Source organism: Schistocerca piceifrons, unplaced genomic scaffold (genome assembly GCF_021461385.2).
Source record: "Schistocerca piceifrons isolate TAMUIC-IGC-003096 unplaced genomic scaffold, iqSchPice1.1 HiC_scaffold_458, whole genome shotgun sequence".
In the NCBI taxonomy this organism is placed as follows: domain Eukaryota; kingdom Metazoa; phylum Arthropoda; class Insecta; order Orthoptera; family Acrididae; genus Schistocerca; species Schistocerca piceifrons.
The window spans coordinates 295,533-322,771 of NW_025728687.1; the positions used below are offsets into that span (position 1 = coordinate 295,533).

Below are 27,239 nucleotides of genomic sequence, written 5' to 3' on the forward strand. Positions count from 1 at the left end.
GGTGAAAGCCAGGTATCCTAGCCACTAGACCACACCGGATGTGGCCGTTTCGTTCGACCGTTCGTACGGTCGCTTGTCGCATTTCGTGTCGAGTGCCGCGTCGGCGCCCCCCTCTCTTTGCGAGCATCTTTGCACATACTGACTGGCAAGGCGCGCACCTCAAACGTCGCAGAGCAATGCTTTTGGGCTTCACGCTCTGCTGGGAGAAGAGGAAAAGGGAAGCTGTAAGTAGCAAATAACCAGGAAGTAAACATTTTCCCGCTGAAAGCGTTGAACACGCTGTGGATAACAAACAAGAAATACGTTGGCGCCCTAGCAACAGCACCACCCATGTCACAGAAAATTAAATGCCCCGGGTGAGGATCAAACTCACGACCTTAAGATTATGAGACTTACGCGCTGCCTACTGCGCTACCGAGGCACGGGTGCACCGCTTGTCCTGGAAACTGGTAAACACCTTACCCAATATTAGACGTAGAGACACTGTACTTCCTGGATAACGTGTTCTGTTGCTACACGTGCACTGCCGGCCCAGTTGATTGCGGTGCTGCTGCTGCTGTTGCAACGATAGGCAGCACTCCTTGTCGTTGAAGTTCAGTGCCTCGGAGGCACCCGGACCCAGCAACTTGTGAGGCCAGGCCGACGCTAGTCTGTAGAACATGATGCGAGCGTCCTAGTGGGGACCCGCGAGTGCTGCGTTCTCGGTCCTTCTCAAGGGAAATCCAGCTACACATTCTTGTGGATCGTGCATCTCAAGCGCTCAAGCCACGCGGCAGCATTATCGCGGAAAAGCAAAATGATGCATCGGCCGGGAATCGAACCCGGGCCGCCCGCGTGGCAGGCGAGCATTCTACCACTGAACCACCGATGCTCGGGCCAGCGGTAACTTGGCGCTGCTTGCCGCGCAAGATGTCTCAAGGAAAGTGGGACTGCCGTCAAGCGCCGTAGCATTCTGTGGAAAAGATGCTGCAGACGCTGAATCCTGCACTGCACTCTGCTCTGCTTAAAATGCCGCCAGAACGCGGTCCTCTGCGTACTCTTGCGTTGCCGGCGCCCAACTCTTGCCAAAGGATGCGAAGTGTGCGCGGATACGCTGTCCGAATGCGTCTGGATGTGCTCCCCTAGCCTGCCTCGAAATGCGCCTGCCAGGTACGATCACCTTCGGCCGCTGCCGACTGGCGGGAAGCCGGACACAGCGCGGACGCGCGGCGCTCGCTTGTGCGGTGGTGGTGTAATGGTCAGCATAGTTGCCTTCCAAGCAGTTGATCCGGGTTCGATTCCCGGCCACCGCAGCAGGCTTTTAATTTCGCGTATGAGTACTTTTGCCACGCGCTCTTAAATTATTGTTTTTTCGCCCTCTTACTCGCTGCATACCAGCCCTTAGTGTGTCTCGACTTGTCTCGACTTTGCTCGGCTGACGCGAGAGCTGACGCTCTCAAATCGGCCTATATCAAAACGACAAGCACGAGAAACGACTGAGAGAGGTAAGGAGGGACACACAGCACGCCCCCTTCATTTCACGGTGGCGTCCTCCCTGACCGAATCGGGCTGTAGCTCCGAAAAGAAAGGAGAAACAAAAATAGGAAGTAAAAGTGCCAATAGCGCCCTGTGTTCCATGCGCTCACCCGCCCAAGTACTGACAAGGGCCAAAGTTGTTACGCATCGGCAATCGGACATTTTCTTTCATTTTCTCTTTATCGGTTGAGAACCAGTGTATTCAAGATATTATGGCCATTGCCGAGTGAATGCTGTAGCGCTCCCCGACGAGTCGGGTTCGGATCCTCTATCAACTTCCACGCAGGGTGATGATCTTTTGGTCACCACCACTCGCCAGCTGAAATCGGCGCCGCCTTTTCGTAGTAGGAAAAGAGTAGTGGCCCGTGGGGGGATCGAAACCCACGACCTTCGCGTTATTAGCACGACGCTCTAAACCAACTGAGCTAACGGGCCTCGGCAGATGCAGTTGCTCAGCCCTACGCTGGAAACAGGTGGCATGAAGCCGCACACCATTTCTATGGTCGTCGTGTGTCTGCTTCCCTAGTCTATATTCTGCTGACGGTCACGAAACAGTAGCTATATTGCGAGCAGGACGGGAAACGCCGCTCGGACAGCTCAAACTTGTCACGATTCGTGTGGAAAAAATTCCGTTCCGGTACCGGGAATCGAACCCGGGCCTCCTGGGGTGAAAGCCAGGTATCCTAGCCACTAGACCACACCGGATGTGGCCGTTTCGTTCGACCGTTCGTACGGTCGCTTGTCGCATTTCGTGTCGAGTGCCGCGTCGGCGCCCCCCTCTCTTCGCGAGCATCTTTGCACATACTGACCTGGCAAGGCGCGCACCTCAAACGTCGCAGAGCAATGCTTTTGGCTTCACGCTCTGCTGGGAGAAGAGGAAAAGGGAAGCTGTAAGTAGCAATAACAGGAAGTAAACATTTTCCCGCTGAAGCGTTGAAACTGCTGTGGATAACAAACAAGAAATACGTTGGCGCCCTAGCAACAGCACCACCATGTCACAGAAAAATTAAATGCCCCGGGTGAGGATCGAACTCACGACCTTAAGATTATGAGACTTACGCGCTGCCTACTGCGCTACGAGGCACGGGTGCACCGCTTGTCCTGGAAACTGGGTAAACACCTTACCCAATATTAGACGTAGAGACACTGTACTTCCTGGATAACGTGTTCTGTTGCTACACGTGCACTGCCGGCCCAGTTGATTGCGGTGCTGCTGCTGCTGTTGCAACGATAGGCAGCACTCCCTTGTCGTTGAAGTTCAGTGCCTCGGAGGCACCCGGACCCAGCAACTTGTGAGGCCAGGCCGACGCTAGTCTGTAGAACATGATGCGAGCGTCCTAGTGGGGACCCGCGAGTGCTGCGTTCTCGGTCCTTCTCAAGGGAAATCCAGCTACACATTCTTGTGGATCGTGCATCTCAAGCGCTCAAGCCACGCGGCAGCATTATCGCGGGAAAAAGCAAAATGATGCATCGGCCGGAATCGAACCCGGGCCGCCCGCGTGGCAGGCGAGCATTCTACCACTGAACCACCGATGCTCGGGCCAGCGCGTAACTTGGCGCTGCTTGCCGCGCAGATGTCTCAAGGGAAAGTGGGACTGCCGTCAAGCGCCGTAGCATTCTGTGGAAAAGATGCTGCAGACGCTGAATCCTGCACTGCACTGCTCTGCTTAAAAAATGCCGCCAGAACGCGGTCCTCTGCGTACTCTTGCGTTGCCGGCGCCCAACTCTTGCCAAAGGATGCGAAGTGTGCGCGGATACGCTGTCCGAATGCGTCTGGATGTGCTCCCCTAGCCTGCCTCGAAATGCGCCTGCCAGGTACGATCACCTTCGGCCCGCTGCCGACTGGCGGGAAGCCGACACAGCGCGGACGCGCGGCGCTCGCTTTGTGCGGTGGTGGTGTAATGGTCAGCATAGTTGCCTTCCAAGCAGTTGATCCGGGTTCGATTCCCGGCCACCGCAGCAGGCTTTTAATTTCGCGTATGAGTACTTTTGCCACGCGCTCTTAAATTATTGTTTTTTCGCCCTCTTACTCGCTGCATACCAGCCCTTAGTGTGTCTCGACTTGTCTCGACTTTGCTCGGCTGACGCGAGAGCTGACGCTCTCAAATCGGCCTATATCAAAACGACAAGCACGAGGAAACGACTGAGAGAGGTAAGGAGGGACACACAGCACGCCCCCTTCATTTCACGGTGGCGTCTCCCTGACCGAATCGGGCTGTAGCTCCGAAAAGAAAGGAGAAAACAAAAATAGGAAGTAAAAGTGCCAATAGCGCCCTGTGTTCCCATGCGCTCACCCGCCCAAGTACTGACAAGGGCCAAAGTTGTTACGCATCGGCAATCGGACATTTTCTTTCATTTTCTCTTTATCGGTTGAGAACCAGTGTATTCAAGATATTATGGCCATTGCCGAGTGAATGCCTGTAGCGCTCCCCCGACGAGTCGGGTTCGGATCCTCTATCAACTTCCACGCAGGGTGATGATCTTTTGGTCACCCACACTCGCCAGCTGAAATCGGCGCCGCCTTTTCGTAGTAGGAAAAGAGTAGTGGCCCGTGGGGGGATCGAACCCACGACCTTCGCGTTATTAGCACGACGCTCTAACCAACTGAGCTAACGGGCCTCGGCAGATGCAGTTGCTCAGCCCTACGCTGGAAACAGGTGGCATGAAGCCGCACACTCATTTCTATGGTCGTCGTGTGTCTGCTTCCCTAGTCCTATATTCTGCTGACGGTCACGAAACAGTAGCTATATTGCGAGCAGGACGGGAAACGGCCGCTCGGACAGCTCAAACTTGTCACGATTCGTGTGGAAAAAATTCCGTTCCGGTACCGGGAATCGAACCCGGGCCTCCTGGGTGAAAGCCAGGTATCCTAGCCACTAGACCACACCGGATGTGGCCGTTTCGTTCGACCGTTCGTACGAGTCGCTTGTCGCATTTCGTGTCGAGTGCCGCGTCGGCGCCCCCCTCTCTTCGCGAGCATCTTTGCACATACTGACTGGCAAGGCGCGCACCTCAAACGTCGCAGAGCAATGCTTTTGGCTTCACGCTCTGCTGGGAGAAGAGGAAAAGGGAAGCTGTAAGTAGCAATAACAGGAAGTAAACATTTTCCCGCTGAAGCGTTGAAACGCTGTGGATAACAAACAAGAAATACGTTGGCGCCCTAGCAACAGCACCACCATGTCACAGAAAATTAAATGCCCGGGTGAGGATCGAACTCACGACCTTAAGATTATGAGACTTACGCGCTGCCTACTGCGCTACCGAGGCACGGGTGCACCGCTTGTCCTGGAAACTGGGTAAACACCTTACCCAATATTAGACGTAGAGACACTGTACTTCCTGGATAACGTGTTCTGTTGCTACACGTGCACTGCCGGCCCAGTTGATTGCGGTGCTGCTGCTGCTGTTGCAACGATAGGCAGCACTCCTTGTCGTTGAAGTTCAGTGCCTCGGAGGCACCCGGACCCAGCAACTTGTGAGGCCAGGCCGACGCTAGTCTGTAGAACATGATGCGAGCGTCCTAGTGGGGACCCGCGAGTGCTGCGTTCTCGGTCCTTCTCAAGGGAAATCCAGCTACACATTCTTGTGGATCGTGCATCTCAAGCGCTCAAGCCACGCGGCAGCATTATCGCGGGAAAAGCAAAATGATGCATCGGCCGGGAATCGAACCCGGGCCGCCCGCGTGGCAGGCGAGCATTCTACCACTGAACCACCGATGCTCGGGCCAGCGGTAACTTGGCGCTGCTTGCCGCGCAGATGTCTCAAGGGAAAGTGGGACTGCCGTCAAGCGCCGTAGCATTCTGTGGAAAAGATGCTGCAGACGCTGAATCCTGCACTGCACTGCTCTGCTTAAAAATGCCGCCAGAACGCGGTCCTCTGCGTACTCTTGCGTTGCCGGCGCCCAACTCTTGCCAAAGGATGCGAAGTGTGCGCGGATACGCTGTCCGAATGCGTCTGGATGTGCTCCCCTAGCCTGCCTCGAAATGCGCCTGCCAGGTACGATCACCTTCGGCCGCTGCCGACTGGCGGGAAGCCGACACAGCGCGGACGCGCGGCGCTCGCTTGTGCGGTGGTGGTGTAATGGTCAGCATAGTTGCCTTCCAAGCAGTTGATCCGGGTTCGATTCCCGGCCACCGCAGCAGGCTTTTAATTTCGCGTATGAGTACTTTTGCCACGCGCTCTTAAATTATTGTTTTTTTCGCCCTCTTACTCGCTGCATACCAGCCCTTAGTGTGTCTCGACTTGTCTCGACTTTGCTCGGCTGACGCGAGAGCTGACGCTCTCAAATCGGCCTATATCAAAACGACAAGCACGAGAAACGACTGAGAGAGGTAAGGAGGGACACACAGCACGCCCCCTTCATTTCACGGTGGCGTCTCCCTGACCGAATCGGGCTGTAGCTCCGAAAAGAAAGGAGAAACAAAAATAGGAAGTAAAAGTGCCAATAGCGCCCTGTGTTCCCATGCGCTCACCCGCCCAAGTACTGACAAGGGCCAAAGTTGTTACGCATCGGCAATCGGACATTTTCTTTCATTTTCTCTTTATCGGTTGAGAACCAGTGTATTCAAGATATTATGGCCATTGCCGAGTGAATGCTGTAGCGCTCCCCGACGAGTCGGGTTCGGATCCTCTATCAACTTCCACGCAGGGTGATGATCTTTTGGTCACCACACTCGCCAGCTGAAATCGGCGCCGCCTTTTCGTAGTAGGAAAAGAGTAGTGGCCCGTGGGGGGATCGAACCCACGACCTTCGCGTTATTAGCACGACGCTCTAACCAACTGAGCTAACGGGCCTCGGCAGATGCAGTTGCTCAGCCCTACGCTGGAAACAGGTGGCATGAAGCCGCACACCATTTCTATGGTCGTCGTGTGTCTGCTTCCCTAGTCTATATTCTGCTGACGGTCACGAAACAGTAGCTATATTGCGAGCAGGACGGGAAACGGCCGCTCGGACAGCTCAAACTTGTCACGATTCGTGTGGAAAAAATTCCGTTCCGGTACCGGGAATCGAACCCGGGCCTCCTGGGTGAAAGCCAGGTATCCTAGCCACTAGACCACACCGGATGTGGCCGTTTCGTTCGACCGTTCGTACGGTCGCTTGTCGCATTTCGTGTCGAGTGCCGCGTCGGCGCCCCCCTCTCTTCGCGAGCATCTTTGCACATACTGACTGGCAAGGCGCGCACCTCAAACGTCGCAGAGCAATGCTTTTGGCTTCACGCTCTGCTGGGAGAAGAGGAAAAGGGAAGCTGTAAGTAGCAATAACAGGAAGTAAACATTTTCCCGCTGAAGCGTTGAAACGCTGTGGATAACAAACAAGAAATACGTTGGCGCCCTAGCAACAGCACCACCATGTCACAGAAAATTAAATGCCCCGGGTGAGGATCGAACTCACGACCTTAAGATTATGAGACTTACGCGCTGCCTACTGCGCTACCGAGGCACGGGTGCACCGCTTGTCCTGGAAACTGGGTAAACACCTTACCCAATATTAGACGTAGAGACACTGTACTTCCTGGATAACGTGTTCTGTTGCTACACGTGCACTGCCGGCCCAGTTGATTGCGGTGCTGCTGCTGCTGTTGCAACGATAGGCAGCACTCCTTGTCGTTGAAGTTCAGTGCCTCGGAGGCACCCGGACCCAGCAACTTGTGAGGCCAGGCCGACGCTAGTCTGTAGAACATGATGCGAGCGTCCTAGTGGGGACCCGCGAGTGCTGCGTTCTCGGTCCTTCTCAAGGGAAATCCAGCTACACATTCTTGTGGATCGTGCATCTCAAGCGCTCAAGCCACGCGGCAGCATTATCGCGGGAAAAGCAAAATGATGCATCGGCCGGGAATCGAACCCGGGCCGCCCGCGTGGCAGGCGAGCATTCTACCACTGAACCACCGATGCTCGGGCCAGCGGTAACTTGGCGCTGCTTGCCGCGCAGATGTCTCAAGGGAAAGTGGGACTGCCGTCAAGCGCCGTAGCATTCTGTGGAAAAGATGCTGCAGACGCTGAATCCTGCACTGCACTGCTCTGCTTAAAAATGCCGCCAGAACGCGGTCCTCTGCGTACTCTTGCGTTGCCGGCGCCCAACTCTTGCCAAAGGATGCGAAGTGTGCGCGGATACGCTGTCCGAATGCGTCTGGATGTGCTCCCCTAGCCTGCCTCGAAATGCGCCTGCCAGGTACGATCACCTTCGGCCGCTGCCGACTGGCGGGAAGCCGACACAGCGCGGACGCGCGGCGCTCGCTTGTGCGGTGGTGGTGTAATGGTCAGCATAGTTGCCTTCCAAGCAGTTGATCCGGGTTCGATTCCCGGCCACCGCAGCAGGCTTTTAATTTCGCGTATGAGTACTTTTGCCACGCGCTCTTAAATTATTGTTTTTTCGCCCTCTTACTCGCTGCATACCAGCCCTTAGTGTGTCTCGACTTGTCTCGACTTTGCTCGGCTGACGCGAGAGCTGACGCTCTCAAATCGGCCTATATCAAAACGACAAGCACGAGAAACGACTGAGAGAGGTAAGGAGGGACACACAGCACGCCCCCTTCATTTCACGGTGGCGTCTCCCTGACCGAATCGGGCTGTAGCTCCGAAAAGAAAGGAGAAACAAAAATAGGAAGTAAAAGTGCCAATAGCGCCCTGTGTTCCCATGCGCTCACCCGCCCAAGTACTGACAAGGGCCAAAGTTGTTACGCATCGGCAATCGGACATTTTCTTTCATTTTCTCTTTATCGGTTGAGAACCAGTGTATTCAAGATATTATGGCCATTGCCGAGTGAATGCTGTAGCGCTCCCCGACGAGTCGGGTTCGGATCCTCTATCAACTTCCACGCAGGGTGATGATCTTTTGGTCACCACACTCGCCAGCTGAAATCGGCGCCGCCTTTTCGTAGTAGGAAAAGAGTAGTGGCCCGTGGGGGGATCGAACCCACGACCTTCGCGTTATTAGCACGACGCTCTAACCAACTGAGCTAACGGGCCTCGGCAGATGCAGTTGCTCAGCCCTACGCTGGAAACAGGTGGCATGAAGCCGCACACCATTTCTATGGTCGTCGTGTGTCTGCTTCCCTAGTCTATATTCTGCTGACGGTCACGAAACAGTAGCTATATTGCGAGCAGGACGGGAAACGGCCGCTCGGACAGCTCAAACTTGTCACGATTCGTGTGGAAAAAATTCCGTTCCGGTACCGGGAATCGAACCCGGGCCTCCTGGGTGAAAGCCAGGTATCCTAGCCACTAGACCACACCGGATGTGGCCGTTTCGTTCGACCGTTCGTACGGTCGCTTGTCGCATTTCGTGTCGAGTGCCGCGTCGGCGCCCCCCTCTCTTCGCGAGCATCTTTGCACATACTGACTGGCAAGGCGCGCACCTCAAACGTCGCAGAGCAATGCTTTTGGCTTCACGCTCTGCTGGGAGAAGAGGAAAAGGGAAGCTGTAAGTAGCAATAACAGGAAGTAAACATTTTCCCGCTGAAGCGTTGAAACGCTGTGGATAACAAACAAGAAATACGTTGGCGCCCTAGCAACAGCACCACCATGTCACAGAAAATTAAATGCCCCGGGTGAGGATCGAACTCACGACCTTAAGATTATGAGACTTACGCGCTGCCTACTGCGCTACCGAGGCACGGGTGCACCGCTTGTCCTGGAAACTGGGTAAACACCTTACCCAATATTAGACGTAGAGACACTGTACTTCCTGGATAACGTGTTCTGTTGCTACACGTGCACTGCCGGCCCAGTTGATTGCGGTGCTGCTGCTGCTGTTGCAACGATAGGCAGCACTCCTTGTCGTTGAAGTTCAGTGCCTCGGAGGCACCCGGACCCAGCAACTTGTGAGGCCAGGCCGACGCTAGTCTGTAGAACATGATGCGAGCGTCCTAGTGGGGACCCGCGAGTGCTGCGTTCTCGGTCCTTCTCAAGGGAAATCCAGCTACACATTCTTGTGGATCGTGCATCTCAAGCGCTCAAGCCACGCGGCAGCATTATCGCGGGAAAAGCAAAATGATGCATCGGCCGGGAATCGAACCCGGGCCGCCCGCGTGGCAGGCGAGCATTCTACCACTGAACCACCGATGCTCGGGCCAGCGGTAACTTGGCGCTGCTTGCCGCGCAGATGTCTCAAGGGAAAGTGGGACTGCCGTCAAGCGCCGTAGCATTCTGTGGAAAAGATGCTGCAGACGCTGAATCCTGCACTGCACTGCTCTGCTTAAAAATGCCGCCAGAACGCGGTCCTCTGCGTACTCTTGCGTTGCCGGCGCCCAACTCTTGCCAAAGGATGCGAAGTGTGCGCGGATACGCTGTCCGAATGCGTCTGGATGTGCTCCCCTAGCCTGCCTCGAAATGCGCCTGCCAGGTACGATCACCTTCGGCCGCTGCCGACTGGCGGGAAGCCGACACAGCGCGGACGCGCGGCGCTCGCTTGTGCGGTGGTGGTGTAATGGTCAGCATAGTTGCCTTCCAAGCAGTTGATCCGGGTTCGATTCCCGGCCACCGCAGCAGGCTTTTAATTTCGCGTATGAGTACTTTTGCCACGCGCTCTTAAATTATTGTTTTTTCGCCCTCTTACTCGCTGCATACCAGCCCTTAGTGTGTCTCGACTTGTCTCGACTTTGCTCGGCTGACGCGAGAGCTGACGCTCTCAAATCGGCCTATATCAAAACGACAAGCACGAGAAACGACTGAGAGAGGTAAGGAGGGACACACAGCACGCCCCCTTCATTTCACGGTGGCGTCTCCCTGACCGAATCGGGCTGTAGCTCCGAAAAGAAAGGAGAAACAAAAATAGGAAGTAAAAGTGCCAATAGCGCCCTGTGTTCCCATGCGCTCACCCGCCCAAGTACTGACAAGGGCCAAAGTTGTTACGCATCGGCAATCGGACATTTTCTTTCATTTTCTCTTTATCGGTTGAGAACCAGTGTATTCAAGATATTATGGCCATTGCCGAGTGAATGCTGTAGCGCTCCCCGACGAGTCGGGTTCGGATCCTCTATCAACTTCCACGCAGGGTGATGATCTTTTGGTCACCACACTCGCCAGCTGAAATCGGCGCCGCCTTTTCGTAGTAGGAAAAGAGTAGTGGCCCGTGGGGGGATCGAACCCACGACCTTCGCGTTATTAGCACGACGCTCTAACCAACTGAGCTAACGGGCCTCGGCAGATGCAGTTGCTCAGCCCTACGCTGGAAACAGGTGGCATGAAGCCGCACACCATTTCTATGGTCGTCGTGTGTCTGCTTCCCTAGTCTATATTCTGCTGACGGTCACGAAACAGTAGCTATATTGCGAGCAGGACGGGAAACGGCCGCTCGGACAGCTCAAACTTGTCACGATTCGTGTGGAAAAAATTCCGTTCCGGTACCGGGAATCGAACCCGGGCCTCCTGGGTGAAAGCCAGGTATCCTAGCCACTAGACCACACCGGATGTGGCCGTTTCGTTCGACCGTTCGTACGGTCGCTTGTCGCATTTCGTGTCGAGTGCCGCGTCGGCGCCCCCCTCTCTTCGCGAGCATCTTTGCACATACTGACTGGCAAGGCGCGCACCTCAAACGTCGCAGAGCAATGCTTTTGGCTTCACGCTCTGCTGGGAGAAGAGGAAAAGGGAAGCTGTAAGTAGCAATAACAGGAAGTAAACATTTTCCCGCTGAAGCGTTGAAACGCTGTGGATAACAAACAAGAAATACGTTGGCGCCCTAGCAACAGCACCACCATGTCACAGAAAATTAAATGCCCCGGGTGAGGATCGAACTCACGACCTTAAGATTATGAGACTTACGCGCTGCCTACTGCGCTACCGAGGCACGGGTGCACCGCTTGTCCTGGAAACTGGGTAAACACCTTACCCAATATTAGACGTAGAGACACTGTACTTCCTGGATAACGTGTTCTGTTGCTACACGTGCACTGCCGGCCCAGTTGATTGCGGTGCTGCTGCTGCTGTTGCAACGATAGGCAGCACTCCTTGTCGTTGAAGTTCAGTGCCTCGGAGGCACCCGGACCCAGCAACTTGTGAGGCCAGGCCGACGCTAGTCTGTAGAACATGATGCGAGCGTCCTAGTGGGGACCCGCGAGTGCTGCGTTCTCGGTCCTTCTCAAGGGAAATCCAGCTACACATTCTTGTGGATCGTGCATCTCAAGCGCTCAAGCCACGCGGCAGCATTATCGCGGGAAAAGCAAAATGATGCATCGGCCGGGAATCGAACCCGGGCCGCCCGCGTGGCAGGCGAGCATTCTACCACTGAACCACCGATGCTCGGGCCAGCGGTAACTTGGCGCTGCTTGCCGCGCAGATGTCTCAAGGGAAAGTGGGACTGCCGTCAAGCGCCGTAGCATTCTGTGGAAAAGATGCTGCAGACGCTGAATCCTGCACTGCACTGCTCTGCTTAAAAATGCCGCCAGAACGCGGTCCTCTGCGTACTCTTGCGTTGCCGGCGCCCAACTCTTGCCAAAGGATGCGAAGTGTGCGCGGATACGCTGTCCGAATGCGTCTGGATGTGCTCCCCTAGCCTGCCTCGAAATGCGCCTGCCAGGTACGATCACCTTCGGCCGCTGCCGACTGGCGGGAAGCCGACACAGCGCGGACGCGCGGCGCTCGCTTGTGCGGTGGTGGTGTAATGGTCAGCATAGTTGCCTTCCAAGCAGTTGATCCGGGTTCGATTCCCGGCCACCGCAGCAGGCTTTTAATTTCGCGTATGAGTACTTTTGCCACGCGCTCTTAAATTATTGTTTTTTCGCCCTCTTACTCGCTGCATACCAGCCCTTAGTGTGTCTCGACTTGTCTCGACTTTGCTCGGCTGACGCGAGAGCTGACGCTCTCAAATCGGCCTATATCAAAACGACAAGCACGAGAAACGACTGAGAGAGGTAAGGAGGGACACACAGCACGCCCCCTTCATTTCACGGTGGCGTCTCCCTGACCGAATCGGGCTGTAGCTCCGAAAAGAAAGGAGAAACAAAAATAGGAAGTAAAAGTGCCAATAGCGCCCTGTGTTCCCATGCGCTCACCCGCCCAAGTACTGACAAGGGCCAAAGTTGTTACGCATCGGCAATCGGACATTTTCTTTCATTTTCTCTTTATCGGTTGAGAACCAGTGTATTCAAGATATTATGGCCATTGCCGAGTGAATGCTGTAGCGCTCCCCGACGAGTCGGGTTCGGATCCTCTATCAACTTCCACGCAGGGTGATGATCTTTTGGTCACCACACTCGCCAGCTGAAATCGGCGCCGCCTTTTCGTAGTAGGAAAAGAGTAGTGGCCCGTGGGGGGATCGAACCCACGACCTTCGCGTTATTAGCACGACGCTCTAACCAACTGAGCTAACGGGCCTCGGCAGATGCAGTTGCTCAGCCCTACGCTGGAAACAGGTGGCATGAAGCCGCACACCATTTCTATGGTCGTCGTGTGTCTGCTTCCCTAGTCTATATTCTGCTGACGGTCACGAAACAGTAGCTATATTGCGAGCAGGACGGGAAACGGCCGCTCGGACAGCTCAAACTTGTCACGATTCGTGTGGAAAAAATTCCGTTCCGGTACCGGGAATCGAACCCGGGCCTCCTGGGTGAAAGCCAGGTATCCTAGCCACTAGACCACACCGGATGTGGCCGTTTCGTTCGACCGTTCGTACGGTCGCTTGTCGCATTTCGTGTCGAGTGCCGCGTCGGCGCCCCCCTCTCTTCGCGAGCATCTTTGCACATACTGACTGGCAAGGCGCGCACCTCAAACGTCGCAGAGCAATGCTTTTGGCTTCACGCTCTGCTGGGAGAAGAGGAAAAGGGAAGCTGTAAGTAGCAATAACAGGAAGTAAACATTTTCCCGCTGAAGCGTTGAAACGCTGTGGATAACAAACAAGAAATACGTTGGCGCCCTAGCAACAGCACCACCATGTCACAGAAAATTAAATGCCCCGGGTGAGGATCGAACTCACGACCTTAAGATTATGAGACTTACGCGCTGCCTACTGCGCTACCGAGGCACGGGTGCACCGCTTGTCCTGGAAACTGGGTAAACACCTTACCCAATATTAGACGTAGAGACACTGTACTTCCTGGATAACGTGTTCTGTTGCTACACGTGCACTGCCGGCCCAGTTGATTGCGGTGCTGCTGCTGCTGTTGCAACGATAGGCAGCACTCCTTGTCGTTGAAGTTCAGTGCCTCGGAGGCACCCGGACCCAGCAACTTGTGAGGCCAGGCCGACGCTAGTCTGTAGAACATGATGCGAGCGTCCTAGTGGGGACCCGCGAGTGCTGCGTTCTCGGTCCTTCTCAAGGGAAATCCAGCTACACATTCTTGTGGATCGTGCATCTCAAGCGCTCAAGCCACGCGGCAGCATTATCGCGGGAAAAGCAAAATGATGCATCGGCCGGGAATCGAACCCGGGCCGCCCGCGTGGCAGGCGAGCATTCTACCACTGAACCACCGATGCTCGGGCCAGCGGTAACTTGGCGCTGCTTGCCGCGCAGATGTCTCAAGGGAAAGTGGGACTGCCGTCAAGCGCCGTAGCATTCTGTGGAAAAGATGCTGCAGACGCTGAATCCTGCACTGCACTGCTCTGCTTAAAAATGCCGCCAGAACGCGGTCCTCTGCGTACTCTTGCGTTGCCGGCGCCCAACTCTTGCCAAAGGATGCGAAGTGTGCGCGGATACGCTGTCCGAATGCGTCTGGATGTGCTCCCCTAGCCTGCCTCGAAATGCGCCTGCCAGGTACGATCACCTTCGGCCGCTGCCGACTGGCGGGAAGCCGACACAGCGCGGACGCGCGGCGCTCGCTTGTGCGGTGGTGGTGTAATGGTCAGCATAGTTGCCTTCCAAGCAGTTGATCCGGGTTCGATTCCCGGCCACCGCAGCAGGCTTTTAATTTCGCGTATGAGTACTTTTGCCACGCGCTCTTAAATTATTGTTTTTTCGCCCTCTTACTCGCTGCATACCAGCCCTTAGTGTGTCTCGACTTGTCTCGACTTTGCTCGGCTGACGCGAGAGCTGACGCTCTCAAATCGGCCTATATCAAAACGACAAGCACGAGAAACGACTGAGAGAGGTAAGGAGGGACACACAGCACGCCCCCTTCATTTCACGGTGGCGTCTCCCTGACCGAATCGGGCTGTAGCTCCGAAAAGAAAGGAGAAACAAAAATAGGAAGTAAAAGTGCCAATAGCGCCCTGTGTTCCCATGCGCTCACCCGCCCAAGTACTGACAAGGGCCAAAGTTGTTACGCATCGGCAATCGGACATTTTCTTTCATTTTCTCTTTATCGGTTGAGAACCAGTGTATTCAAGATATTATGGCCATTGCCGAGTGAATGCTGTAGCGCTCCCCGACGAGTCGGGTTCGGATCCTCTATCAACTTCCACGCAGGGTGATGATCTTTTGGTCACCACACTCGCCAGCTGAAATCGGCGCCGCCTTTTCGTAGTAGGAAAAGAGTAGTGGCCCGTGGGGGGATCGAACCCACGACCTTCGCGTTATTAGCACGACGCTCTAACCAACTGAGCTAACGGGCCTCGGCAGATGCAGTTGCTCAGCCCTACGCTGGAAACAGGTGGCATGAAGCCGCACACCATTTCTATGGTCGTCGTGTGTCTGCTTCCCTAGTCTATATTCTGCTGACGGTCACGAAACAGTAGCTATATTGCGAGCAGGACGGGAAACGGCCGCTCGGACAGCTCAAACTTGTCACGATTCGTGTGGAAAAAATTCCGTTCCGGTACCGGGAATCGAACCCGGGCCTCCTGGGTGAAAGCCAGGTATCCTAGCCACTAGACCACACCGGATGTGGCCGTTTCGTTCGACCGTTCGTACGGTCGCTTGTCGCATTTCGTGTCGAGTGCCGCGTCGGCGCCCCCCTCTCTTCGCGAGCATCTTTGCACATACTGACTGGCAAGGCGCGCACCTCAAACGTCGCAGAGCAATGCTTTTGGCTTCACGCTCTGCTGGGAGAAGAGGAAAAGGGAAGCTGTAAGTAGCAATAACAGGAAGTAAACATTTTCCCGCTGAAGCGTTGAAACGCTGTGGATAACAAACAAGAAATACGTTGGCGCCCTAGCAACAGCACCACCATGTCACAGAAAATTAAATGCCCCGGGTGAGGATCGAACTCACGACCTTAAGATTATGAGACTTACGCGCTGCCTACTGCGCTACCGAGGCACGGGTGCACCGCTTGTCCTGGAAACTGGGTAAACACCTTACCCAATATTAGACGTAGAGACACTGTACTTCCTGGATAACGTGTTCTGTTGCTACACGTGCACTGCCGGCCCAGTTGATTGCGGTGCTGCTGCTGCTGTTGCAACGATAGGCAGCACTCCTTGTCGTTGAAGTTCAGTGCCTCGGAGGCACCCGGACCCAGCAACTTGTGAGGCCAGGCCGACGCTAGTCTGTAGAACATGATGCGAGCGTCCTAGTGGGGACCCGCGAGTGCTGCGTTCTCGGTCCTTCTCAAGGGAAATCCAGCTACACATTCTTGTGGATCGTGCATCTCAAGCGCTCAAGCCACGCGGCAGCATTATCGCGGGAAAAGCAAAATGATGCATCGGCCGGGAATCGAACCCGGGCCGCCCGCGTGGCAGGCGAGCATTCTACCACTGAACCACCGATGCTCGGGCCAGCGGTAACTTGGCGCTGCTTGCCGCGCAGATGTCTCAAGGGAAAGTGGGACTGCCGTCAAGCGCCGTAGCATTCTGTGGAAAAGATGCTGCAGACGCTGAATCCTGCACTGCACTGCTCTGCTTAAAAATGCCGCCAGAACGCGGTCCTCTGCGTACTCTTGCGTTGCCGGCGCCCAACTCTTGCCAAAGGATGCGAAGTGTGCGCGGATACGCTGTCCGAATGCGTCTGGATGTGCTCCCCTAGCCTGCCTCGAAATGCGCCTGCCAGGTACGATCACCTTCGGCCGCTGCCGACTGGCGGGAAGCCGACACAGCGCGGACGCGCGGCGCTCGCTTGTGCGGTGGTGGTGTAATGGTCAGCATAGTTGCCTTCCAAGCAGTTGATCCGGGTTCGATTCCCGGCCACCGCAGCAGGCTTTTAATTTCGCGTATGAGTACTTTTGCCACGCGCTCTTAAATTATTGTTTTTTCGCCCTCTTACTCGCTGCATACCAGCCCTTAGTGTGTCTCGACTTGTCTCGACTTTGCTCGGCTGACGCGAGAGCTGACGCTCTCAAATCGGCCTATATCAAAACGACAAGCACGAGAAACGACTGAGAGAGGTAAGGAGGGACACACAGCACGCCCCCTTCATTTCACGGTGGCGTCTCCCTGACCGAATCGGGCTGTAGCTCCGAAAAGAAAGGAGAAACAAAAATAGGAAGTAAAAGTGCCAATAGCGCCCTGTGTTCCCATGCGCTCACCCGCCCAAGTACTGACAAGGGCCAAAGTTGTTACGCATCGGCAATCGGACATTTTCTTTCATTTTCTCTTTATCGGTTGAGAACCAGTGTATTCAAGATATTATGGCCATTGCCGAGTGAATGCTGTAGCGCTCCCCGACGAGTCGGGTTCGGATCCTCTATCAACTTCCACGCAGGGTGATGATCTTTTGGTCACCACACTCGCCAGCTGAAATCGGCGCCGCCTTTTCGTAGTAGGAAAAGAGTAGTGGCCCGTGGGGGGATCGAACCCACGACCTTCGCGTTATTAGCACGACGCTCTAACCAACTGAGCTAACGGGCCTCGGCAGATGCAGTTGCTCAGCCCTACGCTGGAAACAGGTGGCATGAAGCCGCACACCATTTCTATGGTCGTCGTGTGTCTGCTTCCCTAGTCTATATTCTGCTGACGGTCACGAAACAGTAGCTATATTGCGAGCAGGACGGGAAACGGCCGCTCGGACAGCTCAAACTTGTCACGATTCGTGTGGAAAAAATTCCGTTCCGGTACCGGGAATCGAACCCGGGCCTCCTGGGTGAAAGCCAGGTATCCTAGCCACTAGACCACACCGGATGTGGCCGTTTCGTTCGACCGTTCGTACGGTCGCTTGTCGCATTTCGTGTCGAGTGCCGCGTCGGCGCCCCCCTCTCTTCGCGAGCATCTTTGCACATACTGACTGGCAAGGCGCGCACCTCAAACGTCGCAGAGCAATGCTTTTGGCTTCACGCTCTGCTGGGAGAAGAGGAAAAGGGAAGCTGTAAGTAGCAATAACAGGAAGTAAACATTTTCCCGCTGAAGCGTTGAAACGCTGTGGATAACAAACAAGAAATACGTTGGCGCCCTAGCAACAGCACCACCATGTCACAGAAAATTAAATGCCCCGGGTGAGGATCGAACTCACGACCTTAAGATTATGAGACTTACGCGCTGCCTACTGCGCTACCGAGGCACGGGTGCACCGCTTGTCCTGGAAACTGGGTAAACACCTTACCCAATATTAGACGTAGAGACACTGTACTTCCTGGATAACGTGTTCTGTTGCTACACGTGCACTGCCGGCCCAGTTGATTGCGGTGCTGCTGCTGCTGTTGCAACGATAGGCAGCACTCCTTGTCGTTGAAGTTCAGTGCCTCGGAGGCACCCGGACCCAGCAACTTGTGAGGCCAGGCCGACGCTAGTCTGTAGAACATGATGCGAGCGTCCTAGTGGGGACCCGCGAGTGCTGCGTTCTCGGTCCTTCTCAAGGGAAATCCAGCTACACATTCTTGTGGATCGTGCATCTCAAGCGCTCAAGCCACGCGGCAGCATTATCGCGGGAAAAGCAAAATGATGCATCGGCCGGGAATCGAACCCGGGCCGCCCGCGTGGCAGGCGAGCATTCTACCACTGAACCACCGATGCTCGGGCCAGCGGTAACTTGGCGCTGCTTGCCGCGCAGATGTCTCAAGGGAAAGTGGGACTGCCGTCAAGCGCCGTAGCATTCTGTGGAAAAGATGCTGCAGACGCTGAATCCTGCACTGCACTGCTCTGCTTAAAAATGCCGCCAGAACGCGGTCCTCTGCGTACTCTTGCGTTGCCGGCGCCCAACTCTTGCCAAAGGATGCGAAGTGTGCGCGGATACGCTGTCCGAATGCGTCTGGATGTGCTCCCCTAGCCTGCCTCGAAATGCGCCTGCCAGGTACGATCACCTTCGGCCGCTGCCGACTGGCGGGAAGCCGACACAGCGCGGACGCGCGGCGCTCGCTTGTGCGGTGGTGGTGTAATGGTCAGCATAGTTGCCTTCCAAGCAGTTGATCCGGGTTCGATTCCCGGCCACCGCAGCAGGCTTTTAATTTCGCGTATGAGTACTTTTGCCACGCGCTCTTAAATTATTGTTTTTTCGCCCTCTTACTCGCTGCATACCAGCCCTTAGTGTGTCTCGACTTGTCTCGACTTTGCTCGGCTGACGCGAGAGCTGACGCTCTCAAATCGGCCTATATCAAAACGACAAGCACGAGAAACGACTGAGAGAGGTAAGGAGGGACACACAGCACGCCCCCTTCATTTCACGGTGGCGTCTCCCTGACCGAATCGGGCTGTAGCTCCGAAAAGAAAGGAGAAACAAAAATAGGAAGTAAAAGTGCCAATAGCGCCCTGTGTTCCCATGCGCTCACCCGCCCAAGTACTGACAAGGGCCAAAGTTGTTACGCATCGGCAATCGGACATTTTCTTTCATTTTCTCTTTATCGGTTGAGAACCAGTGTATTCAAGATATTATGGCCATTGCCGAGTGAATGCTGTAGCGCTCCCCGACGAGTCGGGTTCGGATCCTCTATCAACTTCCACGCAGGGTGATGATCTTTTGGTCACCACACTCGCCAGCTGAAATCGGCGCCGCCTTTTCGTAGTAGGAAAAGAGTAGTGGCCCGTGGGGGGATCGAACCCACGACCTTCGCGTTATTAGCACGACGCTCTAACCAACTGAGCTAACGGGCCTCGGCAGATGCAGTTGCTCAGCCCTACGCAGGAAACAGGTGGCATGAAGCCGCACACCATTTCTATGGTCGTCGTGTGTCTGCTTCCCTAGTCTATATTCTGCTGACGGTCACGAAACAGTAGCTATATTGCGAGCAGGACGGGAAACGGCCGCTCGGACAGCTCAAACTTGTCACGATTCGTGTGGAAAAAATTCCGTTCCGGTACCGGGAATCGAACCCGGGCCTCCTGGGTGAAAGCCAGGTATCCTAGCCACTAGACCACACCGGATGTGGCCGTTTCGTTCGACCGTTCGTACGGTCGCTTGTCGCATTTCGTGTCGAGTGCCGCGTCGGCGCCCCCCTCTCTTTGCGAGCATCTTTGCACATACTGACTGGCAAGGCGCGCACCTCAAACGTCGCAGAGCAATGCTTTTGGCTTCACGCTCTGCTGGGAGAAGAGGAAAAGGGAAGCTGTAAGTAGCAATAACAGGAAGTAAACATTTTCCCGCTGAAGCGTTGAAACGCTGTGGATAACAAACAAGAAATACGTTGGCGCCCTAGCAACAGCACCACCATGTCACAGAAAATTAAATGCCCCGGGTGAGGATCAAACTCACGACCTTAAGATTATGAGACTTACGCGCTGCCTACTGCGCTACCGAGGCACGGGTGCACCGCTTGTCCTGGAAACTGGGTAAACACCTTACCCAATATTAGACGTAGAGACACTGTACTTCCTGGATAACGTGTTCTGTTGCTACACGTGCACTGCCGGCCCAGTTGATTGCGGTGCTGCTGCTGCTGTTGCAACGATAGGCAGCACTCCTTGTCGTTGAAGTTCAGTGCCTCGGAGGCACCCGGACCCAGCAACTTGTGAGGCCAGGCCGACGCTAGTCTGTAGAACATGATGCGAGCGTCCTAGTGGGGACCCGCGAGTGCTGCGTTCTCGGTCCTTCTCAAGGGAAATCCAGCTACACATTCTTGTGGATCGTGCATCTCAAGCGCTCAAGCCACGCGGCAGCATTATCGCGGGAAAAGCAAAATGATGCATCGGCCGGGAATCGAACCCGGGCCGCCCGCGTGGCAGGCGAGCATTCTACCACTGAACCACCGATGCTCGGGCCAGCGGTAACTTGGCGCTGCTTGCCGCGCAGATGTCTCAAGGGAAAGTGGGACTGCCGTCAAGCGCCGTAGCATTCTGTGGAAAAGATGCTGCAGACGCTGAATCCTGCACTGCACTGCTCTGCTTAAAAATGCCGCCAGAACGCGGTCCTCTGCGTACTCTTGCGTTGCCGGCGCCCAACTCTTGCCAAAGGATGCGAAGTGTGCGCGGATACGCTGTCCGAATGCGTCTGGATGTGCTCCCCTAGCCTGCCTCGAAATGCGCCTGCCAGGTACGATCACCTTCGGCCGCTGCCGACTGGCGGGAAGCCGACACAGCGCGGACGCGCGGCGCTCGCTTGTGCGGTGGTGGTGTAATGGTCAGCATAGTTGCCTTCCAAGCAGTTGATCCGGGTTCGATTCCCGGCCACCGCAGCAGGCTTTTAATTTCGCGTATGAGTACTTTTGCCACGCGCTCTTAAATTATTGTTTTTTCGCCCTCTTACTCGCTGCATACCAGCCCTTAGTGTGTCTCGACTTGTCTCGACTTTGCTCGGCTGACGCGAGAGCTGACGCTCTCAAATCGGCCTATATCAAAACGACAAGCACGAGAAACGACTGAGAGAGGTAAGGAGGGACACACAGCACGCCCCCTTCATTTCACGGTGGCGTCTCCCTGACCGAATCGGGCTGTAGCTCCGAAAAGAAAGGAGAAACAAAAATAGGAAGTAAAAGTGCCAATAGCGCCCTGTGTTCCCATGCGCTCACCCGCCCAAGTACTGACAAGGGCCAAAGTTGTTACGCATCGGCAATCGGACATTTTCTTTCATTTTCTCTTTATCGGTTGAGAACCAGTGTATTCAAGATATTATGGCCATTGCCGAGTGAATGCTGTAGCGCTCCCCGACGAGTCGGGTTCGGATCCTCTATCAACTTCCACGCAGGGTGATGATCTTTTGGTCACCACACTCGCCAGCTGAAATCGGCGCCGCCTTTTCGTAGTAGGAAAAGAGTAGTGGCCCGTGGGGGGATCGAACCCACGACCTTCGCGTTATTAGCACGACGCTCTAACCAACTGAGCTAACGGGCCTCGGCAGATGCAGTTGCTCAGCCCTACGCTGGAAACAGGTGGCATGAAGCCGCACACCATTTCTATGGTCGTCGTGTGTCTGCTTCCCTAGTCTATATTCTGCTGACGGTCACGAAACAGTAGCTATATTGCGAGCAGGACGGGAAACGGCCGCTCGGACAGCTCAAACTTGTCACGATTCGTGTGGAAAAAATTCCGTTCCGGTACCGGGAATCGAACCCGGGCCTCCTGGGTGAAAGCCAGGTATCCTAGCCACTAGACCACACCGGATGTGGCCGTTTCGTTCGACCGTTCGTACGGTCGCTTGTCGCATTTCGTGTCGAGTGCCGCGTCGGCGCCCCCCTCTCTTTGCGAGCATCTTTGCACATACTGACTGGCAAGGCGCGCACCTCAAACGTCGCAGAGCAATGCTTTTGGCTTCACGCTCTGCTGGGAGAAGAGGAAAAGGGAAGCTGTAAGTAGCAATAACAGGAAGTAAACATTTTCCCGCTGAAGCGTTGAAACGCTGTGGATAACAAACAAGAAATACGTTGGCGCCCTAGCAACAGCACCACCATGTCACAGAAAATTAAATGCCCCGGGTGAGGATCAAACTCACGACCTTAAGATTATGAGACTTACGCGCTGCCTACTGCGCTACCGAGGCACGGGTGCACCGCTTGTCCTGGAAACTGGGTAAACACCTTACCCAATATTAGACGTAGAGACACTGTACTTCCTGGATAACGTGTTCTGTTGCTACACGTGCACTGCCGGCCCAGTTGATTGCGGTGCTGCTGCTGCTGTTGCAACGATAGGCAGCACTCCTTGTCGTTGAAGTTCAGTGCCTCGGAGGCACCCGGACCCAGCAACTTGTGAGGCCAGGCCGACCCTAGTCTGTAGAACATGATGCGAGCGTCCTAGTGGGGACCCGCGAGTGCTGCGTTCTCGGTCCTTCTCAAGGGAAATCCAGCTACACATTCTTGTGGATCGTGCATCTCAAGCGCTCAAGCCACGCGGCAGCATTATCGCGGGAAAAGCAAAATGATGCATCGGCCGGGAATCGAACCCGGGCCGCCCGCGTGGCAGGCGAGCATTCTACCACTGAACCACCGATGCTCGGGCCAGCGGTAACTTGGCGCTGCTTGCCGCGCAGATGTCTCAAGGGAAAGTGGGACTGCCGTCAAGCGCCGTAGCATTCTGTGGAAAAGATGCTGCAGACGCTGAATCCTGCACTGCACTGCTCTGCTTAAAAATGCCGCCAGAACGCGGTCCTCTGCGTACTCTTGCGTTGCCGGCGCCCAACTCTTGCCAAAGGATGCGAAGTGTGCGCGGATACGCTGTCCGAATGCGTCTGGATGTGCTCCCCTAGCCTGCCTCGAAATGCGCCTGCCAGGTACGATCACCTTCGGCCGCTGCCGACTGGCGGGAAGCCGACACAGCGCGGACGCGCGGCGCTCGCTTGTGCGGTGGTGGTGTAATGGTCAGCATAGTTGCCTTCCAAGCAGTTGATCCGGGTTCGATTCCCGGCCACCGCAGCAGGCTTTTAATTTCGCGTATGAGTACTTTTGCCACGCGCTCTTAAATTATTGTTTTTTCGCCCTCTTACTCGCTGCATACCAGCCCTTAGTGTGTCTCGACTTTGCTCGGCTGACGCGAGAGCTGACGCTCTCAAATCGGCCTATATCAAAACGACAAGCACGAGAAACGACTGAGAGAGGTAAGGAGGGACACACAGCACGCCCCCTTCATTTCACGGTGGCGTCTCCCTGACCGAATCGGGCTGTAGCTCCGAAAAGAAAGGAGAAACAAAAATAGGAAGTAAAAGTGCCAATAGCGCCCTGTGTTCCCATGCGCTCACCCGCCCAAGTACTGACAAGGGCCAAAGTTGTTACGCATCGGCAATCGGACATTTTCTTTCATTTTCTCTTTATCGGTTGAGAACCAGTGTATTCAAGATATTATGGCCATTGCCGAGTGAATGCTGTAGCGCTCCCCGACGAGTCGGGTTCGGATCCTCTATCAACTTCCACGCAGGGTGATGATCTTTTGGTCACCACACTCGCCAGCTGAAATCGGCGCCGCCTTTTCGTAGTAGGAAAAGAGTAGTGGCCCGTGGGGGGATCGAACCCACGACCTTCGCGTTATTAGCACGACGCTCTAACCAACTGAGCTAACGGGCCTCGGCAGATGCAGTTGCTCAGCCCTACGCTGGAAACAGGTGGCATGAAGCCGCACACCATTTCTATGGTCGTCGTGTGTCTGCTTCCCTAGTCTATATTCTGCTGACGGTCACGAAACAGTAGCTATATTGCGAGCAGGACGGGAAACGGCCGCTCGGACAGCTCAAACTTGTCACGATTCGTGTGGAAAAAATTCCGTTCCGGTACCGGGAATCGAACCCGGGCCTCCTGGGTGAAAGCCAGGTATCCTAGCCACTAGACCACACCGGATGTGGCCGTTTCGTTCGACCGTTCGTACGGTCGCTTGTCGCATTTCGTGTCGAGTGCCGCGTCGGCGCCCCCCTCTCTTTGCGAGCATCTTTGCACATACTGACTGGCAAGGCGCGCACCTCAAACGTCGCAGAGCAATGCTTTTGGCTTCACGCTCTGCTGGGAGAAGAGGAAAAGGGAAGCTGTAAGTAGCAATAACAGGAAGTAAACATTTTCCCGCTGAAGCGTTGAAACGCTGTGGATAACAAACAAGAAATACGTTGGCGCCCTAGCAACAGCACCACCATGTCACAGAAAATTAAATGCCCCGGGTGAGGATCGAACTCACGACCTTAAGATTATGAGACTTACGCGCTGCCTACTGCGCTACCGAGGCACGGGTGCACCGCTTGTCCTGGAAACTGGGTAAACACCTTACCCAATATTAGACGTAGAGACACTGTACTTCCTGGATAACGTGTTCTGTTGCTACACGTGCACTGCCGGCCCAGTTGATTGCGGTGCTGCTGCTGCTGTTGCAACGATAGGCAGCACTCCTTGTCGTTGAAGTTCAGTGCCTCGGAGGCACCCGGACCCAGCAACTTGTGAGGCCAGGCCGACGCTAGTCTGTAGAACATGATGCGAGCGTCCTAGTGGGGACCCGCGAGTGCTGCGTTCTCGGTCCTTCTCAAGGGAAATCCAGCTACACATTCTTGTGGATCGTGCATCTCAAGCGCTCAAGCCACGCGGCAGCATTATCGCGGGAAAAGCAAAATGATGCATCGGCCGGGAATCGAACCCGGGCCGCCCGCGTGGCAGGCGAGCATTCTACCACTGAACCACCGATGCTCGGGCCAGCGGTAACTTGGCGCTGCTTGCCGCGCAGATGTCTCAAGGGAAAGTGGGACTGCCGTCAAGCGCCGTAGCATTCTGTGGAAAAGATGCTGCAGACGCTGAATCCTGCACTGCACTGCTCTGCTTAAAAATGCCGCCAGAACGCGGTCCTCTGCGTACTCTTGCGTTGCCGGCGCCCAACTCTTGCCAAAGGATGCGAAGTGTGCGCGGATACGCTGTCCGAATGCGTCTGGATGTGCTCCCCTAGCCTGCCTCGAAATGCGCCTGCCAGGTACGATCACCTTCGGCCGCTGCCGACTGGCGGGAAGCCGACACAGCGCGGACGCGCGGCGCTCGCTTGTGCGGTGGTGGTGTAATGGTCAGCATAGTTGCCTTCCAAGCAGTTGATCCGGGTTCGATTCCCGGCCACCGCAGCAGGCTTTTAATTTCGCGTATGAGTACTTTTGCCACGCGCTCTTAAATTATTGTTTTTTCGCCCTCTTACTCGCTGCATACCAGCCCTTAGTGTGTCTCGACTTGTCTCGACTTTGCTCGGCTGACGCGAGAGCTGACGCTCTCAAATCGGCCTATATCAAAACGACAAGCACGAGAAACGACTGAGAGAGGTAAGGAGGGACACACAGCACGCCCCCTTCATTTCACGGTGGCGTCTCCCTGACCGAATCGGGCTGTAGCTCCGAAAAGAAAGGAGAAACAAAAATAGGAAGTAAAAGTGCCAATAGCGCCCTGTGTTCCCATGCGCTCACCCGCCCAAGTACTGACAAGGGCCAAAGTTGTTACGCATCGGCAATCGGACATTTTCTTTCATTTTCTCTTTATCGGTTGAGAACCAGTGTATTCAAGATATTATGGCCATTGCCGAGTGAATGCTGTAGCGCTCCCCGACGAGTCGGGTTCGGATCCTCTATCAACTTCCACGCAGGGTGATGATCTTTTGGTCACCACACTCGCCAGCTGAAATCGGCGCCGCCTTTTCGTAGTAGGAAAAGAGTAGTGGCCCGTGGGGGGATCGAACCCACGACCTTCGCGTTATTAGCACGACGCTCTAACCAACTGAGCTAACGGGCCTCGGCAGATGCAGTTGCTCAGCCCTACGCTGGAAACAGGTGGCATGAAGCCGCACACCATTTCTATGGTCGTCGTGTGTCTGCTTCCCTAGTCTATATTCTGCTGACGGTCACGAAACAGTAGCTATATTGCGAGCAGGACGGGAAACGGCCGCTCGGACAGCTCAAACTTGTCACGATTCGTGTGGAAAAAATTCCGTTCCGGTACCGGGAATCGAACCCGGGCCTCCTGGGTGAAAGCCAGGTATCCTAGCCACTAGACCACACCGGATGTGGCCGTTTCGTTCGACCGTTCGTACGGTCGCTTGTCGCATTTCGTGTCGAGTGCCGCGTCGGCGCCCCCCTCTCTTTGCGAGCATCTTTGCACATACTGACTGGCAAGGCGCGCACCTCAAACGTCGCAGAGCAATGCTTTTGGCTTCACGCTCTGCTGGGAGAAGAGGAAAAGGGAAGCTGTAAGTAGCAATAACAGGAAGTAAACATTTTCCCGCTGAAGCGTTGAAACGCTGTGGATAACAAACAAGAAATACGTTGGCGCCCTAGCAACAGCACCACCATGTCACAGAAAATTAAATGCCCCGGGTGAGGATCGAACTCACGACCTTAAGATTATGAGACTTACGCGCTGCCTACTGCGCTACCGAGGCACGGGTGCACCGCTTGTCCTGGAAACTGGGTAAACACCTTACCCAATATTAGACGTAGAGACACTGTACTTCCTGGATAACGTGTTCTGTTGCTACACGTGCACTGCCGGCCCAGTTGATTGCGGTGCTGCTGCTGCTGTTGCAACGATAGGCAGCACTCCTTGTCGTTGAAGTTCAGTGCCTCGGAGGCACCCGGACCCAGCAACTTGTGAGGCCAGGCCGACGCTAGTCTGTAGAACATGATGCGAGCGTCCTAGTGGGGACCCGCGAGTGCTGCGTTCTCGGTCCTTCTCAAGGGAAATCCAGCTACACATTCTTGTGGATCGTGCATCTCAAGCGCTCAAGCCACGCGGCAGCATTATCGCGGGAAAAGCAAAATGATGCATCGGCCGGGAATCGAACCCGGGCCGCCCGCGTGGCAGGCGAGCATTCTACCACTGAACCACCGATGCTCGGGCCAGCGGTAACTTGGCGCTGCTTGCCGCGCAGATGTCTCAAGGGAAAGTGGGACTGCCGTCAAGCGCCGTAGCATTCTGTGGAAAAGATGCTGCAGACGCTGAATCCTGCACTGCACTGCTCTGCTTAAAAATGCCGCCAGAACGCGGTCCTCTGCGTACTCTTGCGTTGCCGGCGCCCAACTCTTGCCAAAGGATGCGAAGTGTGCGCGGATACGCTGTCCGAATGCGTCTGGATGTGCTCCCCTAGCCTGCCTCGAAATGCGCCTGCCAGGTACGATCACCTTCGGC

At 55.2% G+C, this 27,239-nt stretch overlaps 62 non-coding genes across 62 annotated transcripts; 12 read left to right on the forward strand and 50 right to left on the reverse strand.

Annotated features, from left to right (window-relative positions):
- Positions 1 to 348: 348 nt before the first annotated feature.
- Trnam-cau lies at positions 349 to 421 on the reverse strand. Its single transcript has one exon. It is a non-coding gene; the product is annotated as a tRNA-Met (tRNA).
- A 379-nt stretch (positions 422 to 800) lies between these two features.
- Positions 801 to 871, reverse strand: Trnag-gcc. The gene has a single exon. It is a non-coding gene; the product is annotated as a tRNA-Gly (tRNA).
- Positions 872 to 1,220: 349 nt separating this feature from the next.
- Trnag-ucc lies at positions 1,221 to 1,292 on the forward strand. The gene has a single exon. It is a non-coding gene; the product is annotated as a tRNA-Gly (tRNA).
- Positions 1,293 to 1,874: 582 nt separating this feature from the next.
- On the reverse strand, positions 1,875 to 1,950 carry Trnai-aau. Its single transcript has one exon. It is a non-coding gene; the product is annotated as a tRNA-Ile (tRNA).
- A 197-nt stretch (positions 1,951 to 2,147) lies between these two features.
- Positions 2,148 to 2,220, reverse strand: Trnae-uuc. The gene has a single exon. It is a non-coding gene; the product is annotated as a tRNA-Glu (tRNA).
- Positions 2,221 to 2,525: 305 nt separating this feature from the next.
- Trnam-cau lies at positions 2,526 to 2,599 on the reverse strand. Its single transcript has one exon. It is a non-coding gene; the product is annotated as a tRNA-Met (tRNA).
- Positions 2,600 to 2,981: 382 nt separating this feature from the next.
- Trnag-gcc lies at positions 2,982 to 3,051 on the reverse strand. Its single transcript has one exon. It is a non-coding gene; the product is annotated as a tRNA-Gly (tRNA).
- Positions 3,052 to 3,402: 351 nt separating this feature from the next.
- Trnag-ucc lies at positions 3,403 to 3,474 on the forward strand. The gene has a single exon. It is a non-coding gene; the product is annotated as a tRNA-Gly (tRNA).
- Positions 3,475 to 4,060: 586 nt separating this feature from the next.
- Positions 4,061 to 4,134, reverse strand: Trnai-aau. Its single transcript has one exon. It is a non-coding gene; the product is annotated as a tRNA-Ile (tRNA).
- A 200-nt stretch (positions 4,135 to 4,334) lies between these two features.
- Positions 4,335 to 4,406, reverse strand: Trnae-uuc. The gene has a single exon. It is a non-coding gene; the product is annotated as a tRNA-Glu (tRNA).
- Positions 4,407 to 4,709: 303 nt separating this feature from the next.
- Positions 4,710 to 4,783, reverse strand: Trnam-cau. Its single transcript has one exon. It is a non-coding gene; the product is annotated as a tRNA-Met (tRNA).
- Positions 4,784 to 5,163: 380 nt separating this feature from the next.
- Positions 5,164 to 5,234, reverse strand: Trnag-gcc. Its single transcript has one exon. It is a non-coding gene; the product is annotated as a tRNA-Gly (tRNA).
- A 347-nt stretch (positions 5,235 to 5,581) lies between these two features.
- Positions 5,582 to 5,653, forward strand: Trnag-ucc. Its single transcript has one exon. It is a non-coding gene; the product is annotated as a tRNA-Gly (tRNA).
- Positions 5,654 to 6,235: 582 nt separating this feature from the next.
- Positions 6,236 to 6,309, reverse strand: Trnai-aau. The gene has a single exon. It is a non-coding gene; the product is annotated as a tRNA-Ile (tRNA).
- A 198-nt stretch (positions 6,310 to 6,507) lies between these two features.
- Trnae-uuc lies at positions 6,508 to 6,579 on the reverse strand. Its single transcript has one exon. It is a non-coding gene; the product is annotated as a tRNA-Glu (tRNA).
- A 303-nt stretch (positions 6,580 to 6,882) lies between these two features.
- Trnam-cau lies at positions 6,883 to 6,955 on the reverse strand. The gene has a single exon. It is a non-coding gene; the product is annotated as a tRNA-Met (tRNA).
- Positions 6,956 to 7,336: 381 nt separating this feature from the next.
- On the reverse strand, positions 7,337 to 7,407 carry Trnag-gcc. Its single transcript has one exon. It is a non-coding gene; the product is annotated as a tRNA-Gly (tRNA).
- A 347-nt stretch (positions 7,408 to 7,754) lies between these two features.
- Positions 7,755 to 7,826, forward strand: Trnag-ucc. The gene has a single exon. It is a non-coding gene; the product is annotated as a tRNA-Gly (tRNA).
- Positions 7,827 to 8,407: 581 nt separating this feature from the next.
- Trnai-aau lies at positions 8,408 to 8,481 on the reverse strand. The gene has a single exon. It is a non-coding gene; the product is annotated as a tRNA-Ile (tRNA).
- Positions 8,482 to 8,679: 198 nt separating this feature from the next.
- Positions 8,680 to 8,751, reverse strand: Trnae-uuc. Its single transcript has one exon. It is a non-coding gene; the product is annotated as a tRNA-Glu (tRNA).
- Positions 8,752 to 9,054: 303 nt separating this feature from the next.
- Positions 9,055 to 9,127, reverse strand: Trnam-cau. The gene has a single exon. It is a non-coding gene; the product is annotated as a tRNA-Met (tRNA).
- A 381-nt stretch (positions 9,128 to 9,508) lies between these two features.
- Positions 9,509 to 9,579, reverse strand: Trnag-gcc. Its single transcript has one exon. It is a non-coding gene; the product is annotated as a tRNA-Gly (tRNA).
- A 347-nt stretch (positions 9,580 to 9,926) lies between these two features.
- On the forward strand, positions 9,927 to 9,998 carry Trnag-ucc. The gene has a single exon. It is a non-coding gene; the product is annotated as a tRNA-Gly (tRNA).
- A 581-nt stretch (positions 9,999 to 10,579) lies between these two features.
- On the reverse strand, positions 10,580 to 10,653 carry Trnai-aau. Its single transcript has one exon. It is a non-coding gene; the product is annotated as a tRNA-Ile (tRNA).
- A 198-nt stretch (positions 10,654 to 10,851) lies between these two features.
- Trnae-uuc lies at positions 10,852 to 10,923 on the reverse strand. The gene has a single exon. It is a non-coding gene; the product is annotated as a tRNA-Glu (tRNA).
- Positions 10,924 to 11,226: 303 nt separating this feature from the next.
- Positions 11,227 to 11,299, reverse strand: Trnam-cau. The gene has a single exon. It is a non-coding gene; the product is annotated as a tRNA-Met (tRNA).
- A 381-nt stretch (positions 11,300 to 11,680) lies between these two features.
- Positions 11,681 to 11,751, reverse strand: Trnag-gcc. Its single transcript has one exon. It is a non-coding gene; the product is annotated as a tRNA-Gly (tRNA).
- A 347-nt stretch (positions 11,752 to 12,098) lies between these two features.
- On the forward strand, positions 12,099 to 12,170 carry Trnag-ucc. Its single transcript has one exon. It is a non-coding gene; the product is annotated as a tRNA-Gly (tRNA).
- A 581-nt stretch (positions 12,171 to 12,751) lies between these two features.
- On the reverse strand, positions 12,752 to 12,825 carry Trnai-aau. The gene has a single exon. It is a non-coding gene; the product is annotated as a tRNA-Ile (tRNA).
- A 198-nt stretch (positions 12,826 to 13,023) lies between these two features.
- Positions 13,024 to 13,095, reverse strand: Trnae-uuc. The gene has a single exon. It is a non-coding gene; the product is annotated as a tRNA-Glu (tRNA).
- A 303-nt stretch (positions 13,096 to 13,398) lies between these two features.
- Trnam-cau lies at positions 13,399 to 13,471 on the reverse strand. The gene has a single exon. It is a non-coding gene; the product is annotated as a tRNA-Met (tRNA).
- Positions 13,472 to 13,852: 381 nt separating this feature from the next.
- Trnag-gcc lies at positions 13,853 to 13,923 on the reverse strand. The gene has a single exon. It is a non-coding gene; the product is annotated as a tRNA-Gly (tRNA).
- A 347-nt stretch (positions 13,924 to 14,270) lies between these two features.
- On the forward strand, positions 14,271 to 14,342 carry Trnag-ucc. The gene has a single exon. It is a non-coding gene; the product is annotated as a tRNA-Gly (tRNA).
- A 581-nt stretch (positions 14,343 to 14,923) lies between these two features.
- Positions 14,924 to 14,997, reverse strand: Trnai-aau. The gene has a single exon. It is a non-coding gene; the product is annotated as a tRNA-Ile (tRNA).
- A 198-nt stretch (positions 14,998 to 15,195) lies between these two features.
- Positions 15,196 to 15,267, reverse strand: Trnae-uuc. Its single transcript has one exon. It is a non-coding gene; the product is annotated as a tRNA-Glu (tRNA).
- A 303-nt stretch (positions 15,268 to 15,570) lies between these two features.
- Trnam-cau lies at positions 15,571 to 15,643 on the reverse strand. Its single transcript has one exon. It is a non-coding gene; the product is annotated as a tRNA-Met (tRNA).
- A 381-nt stretch (positions 15,644 to 16,024) lies between these two features.
- Trnag-gcc lies at positions 16,025 to 16,095 on the reverse strand. The gene has a single exon. It is a non-coding gene; the product is annotated as a tRNA-Gly (tRNA).
- Positions 16,096 to 16,442: 347 nt separating this feature from the next.
- Trnag-ucc lies at positions 16,443 to 16,514 on the forward strand. Its single transcript has one exon. It is a non-coding gene; the product is annotated as a tRNA-Gly (tRNA).
- A 581-nt stretch (positions 16,515 to 17,095) lies between these two features.
- On the reverse strand, positions 17,096 to 17,169 carry Trnai-aau. The gene has a single exon. It is a non-coding gene; the product is annotated as a tRNA-Ile (tRNA).
- Positions 17,170 to 17,367: 198 nt separating this feature from the next.
- On the reverse strand, positions 17,368 to 17,439 carry Trnae-uuc. The gene has a single exon. It is a non-coding gene; the product is annotated as a tRNA-Glu (tRNA).
- Positions 17,440 to 17,742: 303 nt separating this feature from the next.
- On the reverse strand, positions 17,743 to 17,815 carry Trnam-cau. Its single transcript has one exon. It is a non-coding gene; the product is annotated as a tRNA-Met (tRNA).
- A 381-nt stretch (positions 17,816 to 18,196) lies between these two features.
- Positions 18,197 to 18,267, reverse strand: Trnag-gcc. Its single transcript has one exon. It is a non-coding gene; the product is annotated as a tRNA-Gly (tRNA).
- Positions 18,268 to 18,614: 347 nt separating this feature from the next.
- Trnag-ucc lies at positions 18,615 to 18,686 on the forward strand. Its single transcript has one exon. It is a non-coding gene; the product is annotated as a tRNA-Gly (tRNA).
- A 581-nt stretch (positions 18,687 to 19,267) lies between these two features.
- On the reverse strand, positions 19,268 to 19,341 carry Trnai-aau. The gene has a single exon. It is a non-coding gene; the product is annotated as a tRNA-Ile (tRNA).
- Positions 19,342 to 19,539: 198 nt separating this feature from the next.
- On the reverse strand, positions 19,540 to 19,611 carry Trnae-uuc. Its single transcript has one exon. It is a non-coding gene; the product is annotated as a tRNA-Glu (tRNA).
- Positions 19,612 to 19,914: 303 nt separating this feature from the next.
- Trnam-cau lies at positions 19,915 to 19,987 on the reverse strand. The gene has a single exon. It is a non-coding gene; the product is annotated as a tRNA-Met (tRNA).
- Positions 19,988 to 20,368: 381 nt separating this feature from the next.
- Trnag-gcc lies at positions 20,369 to 20,439 on the reverse strand. Its single transcript has one exon. It is a non-coding gene; the product is annotated as a tRNA-Gly (tRNA).
- A 347-nt stretch (positions 20,440 to 20,786) lies between these two features.
- On the forward strand, positions 20,787 to 20,858 carry Trnag-ucc. The gene has a single exon. It is a non-coding gene; the product is annotated as a tRNA-Gly (tRNA).
- Positions 20,859 to 21,439: 581 nt separating this feature from the next.
- Positions 21,440 to 21,513, reverse strand: Trnai-aau. Its single transcript has one exon. It is a non-coding gene; the product is annotated as a tRNA-Ile (tRNA).
- A 198-nt stretch (positions 21,514 to 21,711) lies between these two features.
- Positions 21,712 to 21,783, reverse strand: Trnae-uuc. Its single transcript has one exon. It is a non-coding gene; the product is annotated as a tRNA-Glu (tRNA).
- A 303-nt stretch (positions 21,784 to 22,086) lies between these two features.
- On the reverse strand, positions 22,087 to 22,159 carry Trnam-cau. The gene has a single exon. It is a non-coding gene; the product is annotated as a tRNA-Met (tRNA).
- A 381-nt stretch (positions 22,160 to 22,540) lies between these two features.
- Positions 22,541 to 22,611, reverse strand: Trnag-gcc. Its single transcript has one exon. It is a non-coding gene; the product is annotated as a tRNA-Gly (tRNA).
- Positions 22,612 to 22,958: 347 nt separating this feature from the next.
- On the forward strand, positions 22,959 to 23,030 carry Trnag-ucc. Its single transcript has one exon. It is a non-coding gene; the product is annotated as a tRNA-Gly (tRNA).
- Positions 23,031 to 23,601: 571 nt separating this feature from the next.
- Positions 23,602 to 23,675, reverse strand: Trnai-aau. The gene has a single exon. It is a non-coding gene; the product is annotated as a tRNA-Ile (tRNA).
- Positions 23,676 to 23,873: 198 nt separating this feature from the next.
- Trnae-uuc lies at positions 23,874 to 23,945 on the reverse strand. Its single transcript has one exon. It is a non-coding gene; the product is annotated as a tRNA-Glu (tRNA).
- Positions 23,946 to 24,248: 303 nt separating this feature from the next.
- On the reverse strand, positions 24,249 to 24,321 carry Trnam-cau. The gene has a single exon. It is a non-coding gene; the product is annotated as a tRNA-Met (tRNA).
- Positions 24,322 to 24,702: 381 nt separating this feature from the next.
- Trnag-gcc lies at positions 24,703 to 24,773 on the reverse strand. Its single transcript has one exon. It is a non-coding gene; the product is annotated as a tRNA-Gly (tRNA).
- A 347-nt stretch (positions 24,774 to 25,120) lies between these two features.
- On the forward strand, positions 25,121 to 25,192 carry Trnag-ucc. Its single transcript has one exon. It is a non-coding gene; the product is annotated as a tRNA-Gly (tRNA).
- Positions 25,193 to 25,773: 581 nt separating this feature from the next.
- Trnai-aau lies at positions 25,774 to 25,847 on the reverse strand. The gene has a single exon. It is a non-coding gene; the product is annotated as a tRNA-Ile (tRNA).
- A 198-nt stretch (positions 25,848 to 26,045) lies between these two features.
- Trnae-uuc lies at positions 26,046 to 26,117 on the reverse strand. The gene has a single exon. It is a non-coding gene; the product is annotated as a tRNA-Glu (tRNA).
- A 303-nt stretch (positions 26,118 to 26,420) lies between these two features.
- Positions 26,421 to 26,493, reverse strand: Trnam-cau. Its single transcript has one exon. It is a non-coding gene; the product is annotated as a tRNA-Met (tRNA).
- A 381-nt stretch (positions 26,494 to 26,874) lies between these two features.
- On the reverse strand, positions 26,875 to 26,945 carry Trnag-gcc. The gene has a single exon. It is a non-coding gene; the product is annotated as a tRNA-Gly (tRNA).
- Between the last annotated feature and the right edge of the window lie 294 nt (positions 26,946 to 27,239).